The sequence below is a fragment of the Sphaeramia orbicularis genome, chromosome 11 (genome assembly GCF_902148855.1).
Source record: "Sphaeramia orbicularis chromosome 11, fSphaOr1.1, whole genome shotgun sequence".
Lineage (NCBI taxonomy): Eukaryota > Metazoa > Chordata > Actinopteri > Kurtiformes > Apogonidae > Sphaeramia > Sphaeramia orbicularis.
The window spans coordinates 54,549,778-54,563,135 of NC_043967.1; the positions used below are offsets into that span (position 1 = coordinate 54,549,778).

At 33.7% G+C, this 13,358-nt stretch overlaps 1 protein-coding gene across 1 annotated transcript in view; it reads right to left on the reverse strand.

Annotated features, from left to right (window-relative positions):
• Positions 1-11,605: 11,605 nt before the first annotated feature.
• The window catches only part of LOC115427885 (carcinoembryonic antigen-related cell adhesion molecule 5-like), a 58,992-nt gene continuing 57,239 nt past the window's right edge, over positions 11,606-13,358 (reverse strand). Inside the window, exon 10 of the mRNA XM_030146611.1 lies at positions 11,606-13,358. This exon is cut by the window's right edge and continues 57 nt beyond it. The gene's annotated coding sequence lies outside the window, so the exon portion shown is untranslated.

The following is a 13,358-nucleotide window of genomic DNA, read 5'->3' on the forward strand; positions in this document are numbered from 1 at the left end:
ATAGACTTATGAAAAATTCATTTTTGGAGCATTTTGGTGACCACCTTAAAATTATTTAAAATCAACCTGAAAAATCTCAGGGAGTGTTCATTATGATCATCGGAACATCCTAAATCACAATTCAGACATTTTTGAAATCATGTCCGAAAAGTTCATTTTCGGAAGTCATACTATAGCCTTGCGAAAAACTCATTTTTGGAGCATGTCATTAACCACCTGAAAATTGTTTTAAATCAACCTTTAAAAATTCCAGGAAGTGTTCATTATGATCTTAGAAACATCCTACATCACAATTCAGACATTTTTAAAATGATGTCTGAAAAGGTCATTTTCGGAAGTCATACTATAGCCTTACGAAAAACTCATTTTTGGACCATGTTAGTCACTCCCGAAAAATTGTTTTAAATGAACCTGAAACACTTCAGGGAGTATTTATTATGATCTTAGAAACATCCTAAATCACAATTCAGACATTTTTGAAATCATGTCCGAAAAGGTCATTTTCGGAAGTCATTACTATAGCCTTACGAAAAACTCATTTTTGGAGCATGTTGGTGACCACCTGAAAATTATTTAAAATCAACTTGAAAAATCTCAGGGAGTGTTCATTATGATCATCGGACCATCCTAAATCACAATTCAGACATTTTTAAAATGATGTCCGAAAAGGTCATTTTCGGAAGTCATTACTATAGCCTTACGAAAAATCCATTTTTGGAGCATGTTAGTCACTTCCTGAAAATTCTTTTAAATGAACCTGAAACACTTCAGGGAGTGTTTATTATGATCTAAGAAACGTCCTAAATAACAATTCAGACATTTTTGAAATCATGTCCGAAAAGGTCATTTTCGGAAGTCATACTATAGCCTTACGAAAAACTCACTTTTGGAGCTTTTTTTTTGACCACCTTAAAATGATTTGAAATAAACCTGGAAAGACCTCAAGGAGTGTTTATTATGATCTCAGAAACATCCTAAATAAAAATTTAGACATTTTTGAAATAATGTCCGAAAAGCTCATTTTTGGAAGTCATACTATAGCCTTACGAAAAACTCACTTTTGGAGCATGTTAGTCACTCCCGAAAAATTGTTTTAAATGAACCTGAAACACTTCAGGGAGTGTTTATTATGATCTCAGAAACATCCTAAATAAAAATTTAGACATTTTTGAAATCATGTCCGAAAAGGTCATTTTTGGAAGTCATACTATAGCCTTACGAAAAACTCACTTTCTGAGCATGTCATTAACCACCTGAAATTTTTTTTAAATCAACCTTAAAAACTCCATGGAGTGTTTATTATGATCTTAGAAACATCCTAAATCACAATTCAGACATTTTTAAAATGATGTCCGAAAAGGTCATTTTCGGAAGTCATGCTATAGCCTTACGAAAAACTCATTTTTGGAGCATGTTGGTGACCACCTTAAAATTATTTGAAATAAACCTGGAAAGACCTCAAGGAGTGTTTATTATGATCTCAGAAACATCCTAAATAAAAATTTAGACATTTTTGAAATAATGTCCGAAAAGCTCATTTTTGGAAGTCATACTATAGCCTTACGAAAAACTCAGTTTTGGAGCATGTCATTAACCACCTGAAAAATTTTTTAAATCAACCTTAAAAACTCCAGGGAGTGTTTATTATGATCTTAGAAACATCCTAAATCACAATTCAAACGTTTTTGAAATCTTGTCCGAAAAGGTCATTTTCGGAAGTCATACTATAGCCTTGCGAAAAACTAATTTTTGGAGCATTTCATTAACCAGCTGAAAATTTTTTTAAATCAACCTTAAAAATTCCAGGAAGTGTTCATTATGATCTTAGAAACATCCTAAATCATAATTCAGACATTTTTAAAATGATGTCTGAAAAGGTCATTTTCGGAAGTCATACTATAGCCTTACGAAAAACTCATTTTTGAAGCATGTCATTAACCACCTGAAAATTTTTTTAAACCAACCTTAAAAATTCCAGGAAGTGTTCATTATGATCTTAGAAACATCCTAAATCACAATTCAGACATTTTTAAAATGATGTCCGAGAAGGTCATTTTCGGAAGTCATACTATAGCCTTACGAAAAACTCATTTTTGGAGCATGTTGGTGACCACCTGAAAATTATTTAAAATCAACCTGAAAAATCTTAGGGAGTGTTCATTATGATCATCGGAACATCCTAAATCACAATTCAGACATTTTTGAAATCATGTCCGAAAAGTTCATTTTCGGAAGTCATACTATAGCCTTACGAAAAACTCATTTTTGGAGCATGTCATTAACCACCTGAAAATTTTTTTAAATCAACCTTTAAAAATTCCAGGAAGTGTTCATTATGATCTTAGAAACATCCTAAATCACAATTCAGACATTTTTAAAATGATGTCCGAGAAGGTCATTTTCGGAAGTCATACTATAGCCTTACGAAAAACTCATTTTTGGAGCATGTTGGTGACCACCTGAAAATTATTTAAAATCAACCTGAAAAATCTTAGGGAGTGTTCATTATGATCATCGGAACATCCTAAATCACAATTCAGACATTTTTGAAATCATGTCCGAAAAGTTCATTTTCGGAAGTCATACTATAGCCTTGCGAAAAACTCATTTTTGGAGCATGTCATTAACCACCTGAAAATTTTTTTAAATCAACCTTTAAAAATTCCAGGAAGTGTTCATTATGATCTTAGAAATCATCCTACATCACAATTCAGACATTTTTAAAATGATGTCTGAAAAGGTCATTTTCGGAAGTCATACTATAGCCTTACGAAAAACTCATTTTTGAAGCATGTCATTAACCACCTGAAAATTTTTTTAAACCAACCTTAAAAATTCCAGGAAGTGTTCATTATGATCTTAGAAACATCCTAAATCACAATTCAGACATTTTTAAAATGATGTCCGAGAAGGTCATTTTCGGAAGTCATACTATAGCCTTACGAAAAACTCATTTTTGGAGCATGTTGGTGACCACCTGAAAATTATTTAAAATCAACCTGAAAAATCTTAGGGAGTGTTCATTATGATCATCGGAACATCCTAAATCACAATTCAGACATTTTTGAAATCATGTCCGAAAAGTTCATTTTCGGAAGTCATACTGTATAGCCTTACGAAAAATTCATTTTTGGAGCATGTTAGTCACTCCCGAAAAATTGTTTTAAATGAACCTGAAACACTTCAGGGAGTGTTTATTATGATCTTAGGAACATCCTAAATAACAATTCAGACATTTTTAAAATGATGTCCGAAAAGGTCATTTTCGGAAGTCATACTATAGCCTTACGAAAAATTCATTTTTGGAACATGTTAGTCACTCCCGAAAAATTGTTTTAAATGAACCTGAAACACTTCAGGGAGTGTTTATTATGATCTCAGAAACATCCTAAATAACAATTTAGACATTTTTGAAATCATGTCCGAAAAGTTCATTTTTGGAAGTCATACTATAGCCTTACGAAAAACTCACTTTCTGAGCATGTCATTAACCACCTGAAATTTTTTTTAAATCAACCTTAAAAACTCCATGGAGTGTTTATTATGATCTTAGAAACATCCTAAATCACAATTCAGACATTTTTAAAATGATGTCCGAAAAGGTCATTTTCGGAAGTCATGCTATAGCCTTACGAAAAACTCATTTTTGGAGCATGTTGGTGACCACCTTAAAATTATTTGAAATAAACCTGGAAAGACCTCAAGGAGTGTTTATTATGATCTCAGAAACATCCTAAATAAAAATTTAGACATTTTTGAAATAATGTCCGAAAAGCTCATTTTTGGAAGTCATACTATAGCCTTACGAAAAACTCAGTTTTGGAGCATGTCATTAACCACCTGAAAATTATTTAAAATCAACCTGAAAAATCTTAGGGAGTGTTCATTATGATCATCGGAACATCCTAAATCACAATTTAGACATTTTTGAAATCATGTCCGAAAAGTTCATTTTCGGAAGTCATACTATAGGCTTGCGAAAAACTCATTTTTGGAGCATGTCATTAACCACCTGAAATTTTTTTTAAATCAACCTTAAAAACTCCAGGGAGTGTTTATTATGATCTTAGAAACATCCTAAATCACAATTCAAACATTTTTGAAATCTTGTCCGAAAAGGTCATTTTCGGAAGTCATACTATAGCCTTGCGAAAAACTCATTTTTGGAGCATTTCATTAACCAGCTGAAAATTGTTTTTTAAATCAACCTTAAAAATTCCAGGAAGTGTTCATTATGATCTTAGAAACATCCTAAATCACAATTCAGACATTTTTAAAATGATGTCCGAAAAGGTCATTTTCGGAAGTCATGCTATAGCCTTACGAAAAACTCATTTTTGGAGCATGTTGGTGACCACATGAAAATTATTTAAAATCAACCTGAAAAATCTTAGGGAGTGTTCATTATGATCATCGGAACATCCTAAATCACAATTCAGACATTTTTGAAATCATGTCCGAAATGTTCATTTTCGGAAGTCATGCTATAGCCTTACGAAAAGCTCATTTTTGGAGCATTTTGGTGACCACCTTAAAATTATTTAAAATCAACCTGAAAAATCTCAGGGAGTGTTCATTATGATCATCGGAACATCCTAAATCACAATTCAGACATTTTTGAAATCATGTCCGAAAAGGTCATTTTCGGAAGTCATACTATAGCCTTACGAAAAACTCATTTTTGGACCATGTTAGTCACTCCCGAAAAATTGTTTTAAATGAACCTGAAACACTTCAGGGAGTATTTATTATGATCTTAGAAACATCCTAAATCACAATTCAGACATTTTTGAAATCATGTCCGAAAAGGTCATTTTCGGAAGTCATTACTATAGCCTTACGAAAAATTCATTTTTGGAGCATGTTAGTCACTCCTGAAAAATTGTTTTCAGGAGTGACTAACTTAGAAACATCCTAAATCACAATTCAGACATTTTTGAAATCATGTCCGAAAAGGTCATTTTCGGAAGTCATTACTATAGCCTTACGAAAAATTCATTTTTGGAGCATGTTAGTCACTCCTGAAAAATTGTTTTAAATCAACCTGAAAAATCTTAGGGAGTGTTCATTATGATCATCGGAACATCCTAAATCACAATTCAGACATTTTTGAAATCATGTCCGAAAAGGTCATTTTCGGAAGTCATACTATAGCCTTACGAAAAACTCATTTTTGGAGCATGTTAGTCACTTCCTGAAAATTCTTTTAAATGAACCTGAAACACTTCAGGGAGTGTTTATTATGATCTAAGAAACGTCCTAAATAACAATTCAGACATTTTTGAAATCATGTCCAAAAAGGTCATTTTCGGAAGTCATACTATAGCCTTACGAAAAACTCACTTTAGGAGCTTTTTTTTTGACCACCTTAAAATTATTTGAAATAAACCTGGAAAGACCTCAAGGAGTGTTTATTATGATCTCAGAAACATCCTAAATAAAAATTTAGACATTTTTGAAATAATGTCCGAAAAGCTCATTTTTGGAAGTCATACTATAGCCTTACGAAAAACTCACTTTTGGAGCATGTTAGTCACTCCCGAAAAATTGTTTTAAATGAACCTGAAACACTTCAGGGAGTGTTTATTATGATCTCAGAAACATCCTAAATAAAAATTTAGACATTTTTGAAATCATTTCCGAAAAGGTCATTTTTGGAAGTCATACTATAGCCTTACGAAAAACTCACTTTTGGAGCATGTCATTAACCACCTGAAATTTTTTTTAAATCAACCTTAAAAACTCCATGGAGTGTTTATTATGATCTTAGAAACATCCTAAATCACAATTCAGACATTTTTAAAATGATGTCCGAAAAGGTCATTTTCGGAAGTCATGCTATAGCCTTATGAAAAACTCATTTTTGGAGCATGTTGGTGACCACCTTAAAATTATTTGAAATAAACCTGGAAAGACCTCAAGGAGTGTTTATTATGATCTCAGAAACATCCTAAATAAAAATTTAGACATTTTTGAAATAATGTCCGAAAAGCTCATTTTTGGAAGTCATACTATAGCCTTACGAAAAACTCAGTTTTGGAGCATGTCATTAACCACCTGAAAATTATTTAAAATCAACCTGAAAAATCTTAGGGAGTGTTCATTATGATCATCGGAACATCCTAAATCACAATTTAGACATTTTTGAAATCATGTCCGAAAAGTTCATTTTCGGAAGTCATACTATAGGCTTGCGAAAAACTCATTTTTGGAGCATGTCATTAACCACCTGAAATTTTTTTTAAATCAACCTTAAAAACTCCAGGGAGTGTTTATTATGATCTTAGAAACATCCTAAATCACAATTCAGACATTTTTAAAATGATGTCCGAAAAGGTCATTTTCGGAAGTCATACTATATAGCCTTACGAGAAATTCATTTTTGGAGCATGTTAGTCACTCCTGAAAAATTGTTTTAAAATGAACCTGAAACACTTCAGGGAGTGTTTATTATGATCTTAGAAACATCCTAAATAACAATTCAGACATTTTTGAAATCATGTCTGAAATGTTCATTTTCGGAAGTCATGCTATAGCCTTACGAAAAACTCATTTTTGGAGCATGTTGGCGACCACCATAAAATTATTTAAAATCAACCTGAAAAATCTCAGGGAGTGTTCCTTATGATCATCGGAACATCCTAAATCACAATTCAGACATTTTTGAAATCATGTCCGAAAAGTTCATTTTCGGAAGTCATACTATAGCCTTGCGAAAAACTCATTTTTGGAGCATGTCATTAACCACCTGAACATTTTTTTAAATCAACCTTAAAAATTCCAGGAAGTGTTCATTATGATCTTAGAAACATCCTAAATCACAATTCAGACATTTTTAAAATGATGTCCGAAAAAGTCATTTTCGGAAGTCATACTATAGTCTTACGAAAAACTCATTTTTGGAGCATGTTGGTGACCACCTGAAAATTATTTAAAATCAACCTGAAAAATCTTAGGGAGTGTTCATTATGATCATCGGAAAATCCTAAATCACAATTCAGACATTTTTGAAATCATGTCCGAAAAGTTCATTTTCGGAAGTCATACCATAGCCTTACGAAAAACTCATTTTTGGAGCATGTTAGTCACTCCCGAAAAATTGTTTTAAATGAACCTGAAACACTTCAGGGAGTGTTTATTATGATCTTAGGAACATCCTAAATCACAATTCAGACATTTTTGAAATTATGTCCGAAAAGTTCATTTTCGGAAGTCATACTATAGTCTTACGAAAAACTCATTTTTGGAGCATGTCATTAACCACCTGAACATTTTTTTAAATCAACCTTAAAAATTCCAGGAAGTGTTCATTATGATCTTAGAAACATCCTAAATCACAATTCAGACATTTTTAAAATGATGTCCGAAAAAGTCATTTTCGGAAGTCATACTATAGTCTTACGAAAAACTCATTTTTGGAGCATGTTGGTGACCACCTGAAAATTGTTTTAAACCTATACCTACTGATGTGTCATGTCTCAGAGCACTTAGTAAAAGTTTGAACTTGAACAACCCGCCTCCCTCTGAAGCTCCGCCCACTTCCCCTTACCTCAGCTCTGATGCTCTCCTCCTCTCACCTGGTGTGGACGGTGCAGGTGGAGGTGGAGGTCCAGTCTTCTTCTGTGTGTTTGCAGACCCCTCCCTCTTTAATCAGATCCGTCATCCACCTGCTGTTCCTGTTCCATCAGTAGAGCCTGCATTTAAGGGTGTGGTCTGTGTTTAAGGGTGTGGTCTGTATTTAAGGGTGTGGTCTGTATTTAAGGGTGTGGTCTGTATTTAAGGGTGTGGTCTGTGCAGTGCTGGGTCACCATCTTCACTTCGTCAGCTGGAGATGAAGTGTCCAGTAGATGGACGCGTGCACTGTTAACGCTTACACGCCGCAAATTTTCCGTGGACATTTGAGGTTTCGTAGTCCATCCATTTATCATCCTACATTGTGTGACACCATGTACATGTACCTGTATGAGTCCCACGGACATAACAGCTGACCTTTGACCTGTCTGTTTAGTCCAGTCCACCAGACTACTGGACTGGACCCCCATGCTTCATTCATCAGACTGACTGCTGCAGTCGGGTTCTTCTGTTGGGTGAAAAAAACTCATTTTTGGAGCATGTTAGTCACTCCCTGAAAAATGTTTGAAATGAACCTGAAACACTTCAGGGAGTGTTTACTATGATCTTAGGAACATCCTAAATCACCATGTAGACATGTTTGAAATCATGTTAAAAAAAAGGTTCATTTTCAGAAGTCATACTATACGTAGACTTACAAAAAACTCATTTTTGGAGCATGTTGTTAACCACCTGAAAATTATTTTAAATCAACCTGAAAAACCTCAGGGAGTGTTCATTATGATCTTAGAAACGTCCTAAATAACAATTTAGACATTTTTGAAATCATGTCCGAAAAGTTCATTTTCGGAAGTCATACTATAGCCTTGCGAAAAACTCATATTTGGAGCGTTTTTTTTTGACCACCTGAAAATTATTTGAAATCAACTTGGAAAAACCTCAAGGAGTGTTTATTATGATCTTAGGAACATCCAACATCACAATTTAGACATTTTTGAAATCATGTCAAAAACGGTCATTTTCGGAAGTCATGCTATAGCCTTACGAAAAACTCATTTTTGGAGCATGTTAGTCACTCCCTGAAAATGGTTTTAAATGAACCTGAAACACTTCGGGGAGTGTTTATTATGATCTTAGAAACATCCTAAATAACAATTTAGACATTTTTGAAATCTGGCCAAAAAAGGTAATTTTTGCAAGTCTTTTTTTACATTTTAGTTTGACACACTTTATCAGTAGCATTTGAAGATGACAAAAGAAAAGTGTAAAAATGCTACATCATGCGGTAGAGCTTTAATAATTAAAAAACACAGAAAAAAACCTTAGACATAAGGGAAAACATATTTATTGATGAATGATCAGACCGGTTATTGATTGTACGTTTTACACTGTGAACACTTCATGCTTTCGTACTTCTTGTACGTTGTCATTTGCATTAGTTATTGGCAGCGTGTGAATTGTAAATAAAGATTTGAGGTAAAAAAAAAAAAAAAGACACCAGATAAACCACAAAGAGCACATGTAGGAAATCATGGCGTGGAGTTAATCGTGTTAAAATTTATTTGGTCTTTTACTTTACACGTTTTCCATAGATTTTTTCTGTAAACAACAAAAACAAACAAAAAAACAGTCAAAAAGAAAACATAATAAAGAATAAAAACCCCACATAAACTCCAAACGAGTCACAAAAACTGAACAGTTTAGAAGAACTATCTATTATTTACATTGAGGGCAGACGGGGTTTAAGGCGTGTGTTGATTTACAACATAAAAAACAGGCCTTGTTCAGGACAAAGCGTCGTTATTAATACATTCTGTGTTGTCTGTTATCAATATGTTGCAAAAACAAAAAACCCCACAGTGTTAAAGATGTTTTCAAGTTCTGTTTGGGCGTCGAAATGAGCGAAAAACGAACAAACGAACCGAAAAAGTACAAATTTTAAAAACAGCTGCTGAACTCTTTGTGTGATCTGCAGACCAGCTATGATCTTCAGCTCCAGTTATTATTAGTTTCTTTTTCTAGACAAAATAAATACTTTTCTCACTGGAGATCAGTGCACGTTGAAGCCTGAGATCACACCAAAACCACAAACCAAACAAAAAAAAAAACAGGTCAAAAACCAGCGCCGACCGGGAATCAGCTGAGGCGTCAGGACAAAACGCAGTTAAAATGACAGGAAGTGGGTTTTTTTTTTTAAGATTTTCACATTAAATTCTACATTTTCTGCTAAAAGCCATGATATTAATCTGCTGAGGCTGATGTCAGGTTGTTTCTTTGTCAGCTCATCCGACTTTCCCTCCAAAACCCAAAGAATGTCGCCGCCCACAAACTCACTCCCGCCTTTTTTTTTCGCCCTTTCTTTTCTGTTGTTACTTGTTGAATCCTGTCTCTGCCGCCTTAACATTTCCGTAGGAGATGGATCCAAAAACACAAAAGCTGGAAAACCCCAGCAGGAGGGAGGAGGATGGACGCGTTACCACGGTGACGCCTGTGTTTGAAAATAGGCCTTTGTGATCAGGGGTGTAAGAAAATATCAGCGATATTTCATTTCACAATACTGGATCGATATTAAAAAGTACTGTATGGATATTTTTTTGGTGTTTATTTAAATGCAGATATTGTGGAGGTTCATTTTTGTTTTTAATTTTTTGTTTATATTTTATTTATTATTATTTAACTCTCTTACGAAATAATGTTAGTTCCTTTGTTGGGATTCTATTATTATACATTATATTGTTTTGTTTTTTTCAAAATAAAACCTGGTTACATTATCTCAGTAGTAAGTACATTTTGACCATTTTGAGCACATTTCAACAATACCGCGATTATAATAATAATAACCGTGATAATTAGGGGTGTAAGAAAATATCTGTTCTGCAATATATCACGCTATTTCATTTCATAACACTGGATGGATATTTTTAGGTATTTATTCAAATGCAGATATTGTGGAGGTTAATTTTTCTTTTTTGTTTATATTTTATTATTATTTAACACTCTTATTAATTAAGGTTAGTTTCTTTGTTGGATTTGCACAAAAATAATATTCTGATGTTAGTTCTGAACTACTAAAATTTCAACATTTGAACAGGGTCTTAAACTGTAATGTCTGTAAAACAGAATTTAAGAATTAATGGAGGAAAATTTTGTGATATAGCATCAGATCCTGTTGGGATCAAATTAAAAATGTGTTGAGTATTTGTGCAGATTTCATGTGTAATTAAATTCTTCAAGGAAATAATCATTTTAGAAAAAGAAACAAAACCAATAAAAAAAATTGCCTTTTTAACACTATCACGATATGTCGTAATATATCGTGTTGCGATCCTGGTATTGTCATTTGAATTGTATCGCCAGAGTCTTGCCGATACACACCCATAATAGCCAGACGTTGGAAAAGTGTTGATTGTCCATGTTGTAAAAAAGTCCTGAATCAATATATTTAGAGATTTATTCAAATGCAGAAATGGCGGAGGTTCATTTTTGTTTTTCTTTATTGTTTATTTTTATTTATTATTATTTAACACTGTTTTATTAAATAATAGTTATTTGAAGCATCCTAAAAGCACATTTTTCTGTCTGAGAGGCAGATGTTCGTTCCTTTGTTGGGACTGAACTCAATGTTCTGATGTTAGTTTTGAACTAACAGAATCTGAACATTTGAACAGGATCTGAAACTGGAATGTCTGGAAAACAGAATTTCAGTTTGAACACAGGAACATTTGTGATAGAACATTAGATCCTGTTTGGATCAAATAAAAATGTGTTTAGTATTTGTGCAGATGGTGTAATTCAATTCTTCCAGGAAACAGTCATTAAAAAACAAAACAAACAAACAAACAAAAAAAAAGCCTTTTTAACAGTATCATGATATATCGTGATATATCATATTGTGATTTGTATCACATTGCCAGATTCTTGCCGATACACACCGCTATTTGTGATTGGTTGGGCAGGGGTTCGGGGGAGGAAAACCAAATACGGAAACGCCTCAAATGATTTCTAGTAAAAAACTCAAAATGGTATCAGTCGACAGAAGGGAAAAAAATACAATATACACCTTGGGTTACCATAGCAACAGCACTGTTTTTGTTTTTTTTTTAGGCAGATTTAAGAAAAAAAAAAAAATCACATGAAAAATAACTTCTTTCTATTTGTTAAAGTCCATAAAACGTGTGTTAGTGGATGGACTCGGACTTTTGCGTTTAATGCCTGAGTTCTGTTTGTACACGTTGAAGGGAAAGCCTCGTTCTGAACTGAACATTAGATCTGTACGTTCACACTCACACTTTAACAGTTTAGATTCACATTTGCATTTCTGCAGATCGATCTGGATTAAATTCACCTTGTTTTCTGAAAATAACCACACGTGTTCAGTAACATTTTCAAAACTGGACGAAATTAGAGGTTTTACTGTCTAATCATCATTCACTCGTTAGTTTTACAGGAAAAGTAGCACCGCTTTAATCTGCATTTGGACATGGATTGATGAAAAGTGTAAATACAGGGATTTAGTTTCATCATTAAACTGTATTTTTAATGGTTGCATTGAAGAAACTACAGTCAACGGTCCTGTTTCCTCCAAAACTGCACATATTTTCTTGAAACACAGTTTAAAAGATGTTTTAAAACTGTTATGCAACATGTAAAATAACTTCATAACTTATGAGAAACTTTGTCAAAATTATGAAATTTTTTGTCAAAATGAACAATATTTTATGATGAGAAATGATAAAAAATTTGGTCAAATAGATAATGTTTTATATTGTGATAAACTTTGTCAAAAGGACGAAAAGTATTTTTTTAAAATATTATGATAAACTGTCAAAAATGATGAAAACTTGTCAAAATTAAGCATTTTTTTATGATGAGAAACAACGAAAAATTTGGTCAAATGTTTGAACTTATTAATCGCATTAGTGGATTAAAGTGGAACTTCCTGTATTTGATTATCCTTAAATATTCTCGTCTCTTAATTTACATCTAATCACATTTAATCCTGTGTTTTATTGGACTTTATTTATGTAACGTAAGCATATTTAAGGATAATTATCAGGATAGTAGGTGATCCTTTATTAGTTATTTAAATAGAATATTAGCTATGACGGTTATCTGATGTGGAAAAAGTCAGACTTTTTCTTTTCTAACCTCACATGCATCAATAAATGCAGATTTTAAAAATAAAAACATTAACGTTAAAGGTAATTAGTTTTAGCGTCGGGTTAAATGAAAGTAAAGCGTTAAAGCTAAGCTCAACAGGTCGAGGTATTTTTGTGTCAAATTTTCCTAAAAACACTGCGATGTGACAGACTCCGCCCCCTCCGGCACCGACCGTGACTTCACTCAGACCGCAGATGTTTTAGCCCTGAACGCCCAACGTCGCCGTGCGTTGCCATGGCGCTGGTTTCCACCACGTGTGTCAGGTTTCAGCAGAATAAAGGAGTCACTCATCGGAACCATCATAGAGTCCAGGAAATCGTCTCTGTCGCAGACTTTTCTTGTGTTTTTAGAATCCGGACGACACAAAAAGGTGAAGGGTGACGTCTGTCAATAGGAGGCGGAGCAAAGAAGAAAAGGACGGTGGGAAGTGGAGTCCCGCTGAGGGTGGATGGACGACAGAAAACCAAAAAAAAAAAAAAAAAAGTAATAATCCAAACTGATAAAATCCAATGTCTGGGTAAAATCATGTTTCCATTGTCCTCTATGGCCAGAGAGAGAGAGGCATGATGGGAAAAAGGGGAGGTGGTCTGAAGAAGGAGTCACAGCGAGGACCACCAGGACGCTCC